The sequence below is a fragment of the Lynx canadensis genome, chromosome B4 (genome assembly GCF_007474595.2).
Source record: "Lynx canadensis isolate LIC74 chromosome B4, mLynCan4.pri.v2, whole genome shotgun sequence".
NCBI classification, from domain to species: domain Eukaryota; kingdom Metazoa; phylum Chordata; class Mammalia; order Carnivora; family Felidae; genus Lynx; species Lynx canadensis.
Genome location: NC_044309.1, coordinates 2,372,653 through 2,375,639, shown reverse-complemented (window position 1 = coordinate 2,375,639; position 2,987 = coordinate 2,372,653).

Here is a 2,987-nt window from a genome sequence, read left to right as displayed (position 1 = left end):
TACTGTTTCTCTCTGAGCAGCTTTTTCTTATTTGCAGAGTAAATAATGGCATCACCTCCACCTGGATGCTGGAGAATTAAGTGAATCGACGCGTACAAGCACTCTTTGCAGTGCCCACACATAGTACGTGCTCAGCGAATGTTAGCTGTTTCTCTGATCAAAATTCTGCAGATGTTTGTGCTATGAATGAAGAAAGAAATGGAAGGTAAGAGGCTACTGCCACAGAGAGGATAGACAAAAGGGGCAGATGCAGAGGAGGCATTAAACTGGTCTGCAATTGTGTAGAAGCCCTTAGCTGAAATATATTCGCTGTGGAGCTAGTCTTTTTATATCATTCATTTTCCAGCAATTTGCATGACATTAACTATAATTATCACTGCTATTACAATTACTATTATTGTTTGGCTGTCTTCCTAAAGCTAAATGAGTATCTGTTAGGGGCGGAGGCTGGCCGTTCCTCTCGCGGAGTTAACAGTGGGACCATAGTTTGGAGTTCCAGCATCCGTGACACAGAGTTCTAAGTGATTTTTTTTTATCCAGTTTTGCCTGCGGCCAATAGGCACACTCTGCATTAGGCCCAGTTCTTTGCTATATCGAACACTTGAAATGCACAGTGTTATAGACAACATGGTGATAACGCGTTGTCCAACAGAACTTCCTTCCAGACTGGAAAAGTCCTGCACCTGCTCTATCTAGTAAGGCCACCCAATTCCTACCATAGCCATGTTGAACATGGCACAAATATGACAATTCAACAGTCAAAATGTCCTTCCTGTAACCAAAGGCCCAAATTTTAATTTTATTTCATTTCAATCAATTTAGATTCACACGGCCACATGTATCTTGTGGACACGGTATATGACAATGCAGCTAAGCTGTATGAAATCTAATGTAGGAAACCGACCAAAGAACGATTTCGACCAGATACCAAAGCGAACCCGGATGAGGAGCAGTGAGGTTGAGTCTTAGTGCAAGAACACTTACACGGTGAACGGTAGGTGAGAAAAATCAAACGTGGTCACGGGGAGCCTAGGTACCCGTCTTCCTGGGAAGACACAGCGGGAACATGGCCTTTTTCCTGTCAGTGACGTGTCTGAGCATCAGACTCCTGTTCCTATTGATGGAGCGGATGTCACAGGTGCCAGTTACTAAAAATGAGACACGGTTATCGGCATTTTGATAGAATTCAACTATATTTTGTTTAAAGGCCTGAATGTTTAATTGTGTTTGAGGGACTTAAAACTCCTGAGTAGTCCAAGGTGGTAATCAGTTCACTCTCTTCCACAGGCTGTTCTCCCAATGTCATCAATTCCCGTGCTCCATGAGGCGTAGCTTCTCTGTCTGTGGTATCAGACCGTCTTTCACGTGTCTGAGGACGTCACCGCCCTGATGAAAACCCTTCGTGTCCTGTCCTTGCACCGAAGACAAAACCCCAGCCCTGGAAATTCCCAGACCTTGGGTGACTCGGGCCCTCCGATTGCCACTCTCACAGCCCTGCATGTCTGTCCTTACGTCTGCTGACACCATGAATACCACATCCAGGCAGTCCCGCCCACCTGAACTGAAGGCGCCTTGACCCTGCACACCTTGCCCTCTGCTCCATTTTGGTTTCTTACTACTGCAGAGAGATTATTTGTGTTTTTGCTTGATCCACATGTTTGAAACCTTTCCTATTATATAAGCCCCTTTAAAAACACAGCGAGGACTATCTGGTTTATTTTTATTGCCACTGGTTAGCACAGGTCAGGAGCATTGTGTTAGGCTGTTGGCGAACCAGAAATTCAAGGACTATGACTCAGTGATTGTCCTTTACCCGGATTTTACCGAAATCCAAGATTTATGAGAAGTCTTGTAAACAAATCTAAAAGATCCTGGTTAGATTTTTTTTTTTTTTTTTTTTGAAAAGAAGAGACCAGGTATCAAATGGGGGACAAAGAGGACTTTTTCTCTCGAGGTGACAATGGCAGGTGAGCCCACAGGAGTCCTGTCGGGGTCATGGGGCTGTGCCAGACTGCCTCATTCAGAGCCAAACAGCAGAATGCTGAACACTGATATGTTATACAGGGATATATTTATGTGTATAAAAGTGGCAATAAGTGGCAAATAAGGTAATGCTTTTATTGAAGTTGACAGAAAAATAAAAACTTGAAGCATATTTTCATTATACTGCTTTGAAGATTTAGCTATCTGCTCAACAGAATTATTTTTCGAGGGGTGCCTGGGGGGCTCAGTCGGTTGAGTACCAGACTCTTGATCTGGGCTCAGGTCATGATCACAGGATCATGAGAGGGAGCCCCACCTCAGGCTCCCAGCCGATGGTAGAGCCTGCTTGGGATTTTCTCTTTCTCTCCGCCCCTCCCTCACACACTCTGTCTCTTTCTCTCTCTCTACTCCTCCCCTGTTCATGTGCCCACTCCCTCTTTCTCTCAAAAATAAATAAATAACATTAAAAAAGTACACTGCCAATACAAAATACAGAATGGAACAAAATATCTGGAAATCATGTATCTGATAAGGCTCTGGTATCTAAAATATATAGAGAGTTCTTATAACTCAGCAATAGAAAGACAAAAAGTCCAATCAAAAATGGGCAAAGGGTAAGAATAGACATTTCCCTAAAGATATACAAATGGCTGGTGAACACTTGAAAAGATGTCCAACATCATGAGACATTAGGGAAATGCAAATTAAAACCATAGTGAGATCCCACTGCACATTCACTAGGGTATCTATAATCAGAAATAACAATGATAGGGGCCCCTGGGTGGCTCAGTCCGTTGAGTGTCCAACTCTTGATTTCGGCTTGGGTCATGATCCCAGGTCATGGGATAGAGCCCTGCATTGGCCTCTGAGCTGACAGCGTGGAGCCTGATTGGGGTTCTCTCTCTCTCTCTCTCTCTCTCTCTGTCAAAAAAAATTCTTTATCAAGAGGAGACACATATGACAGTTGTCTCTATGTGTAGAATTGTGAAAAAGGGTCCAAATTT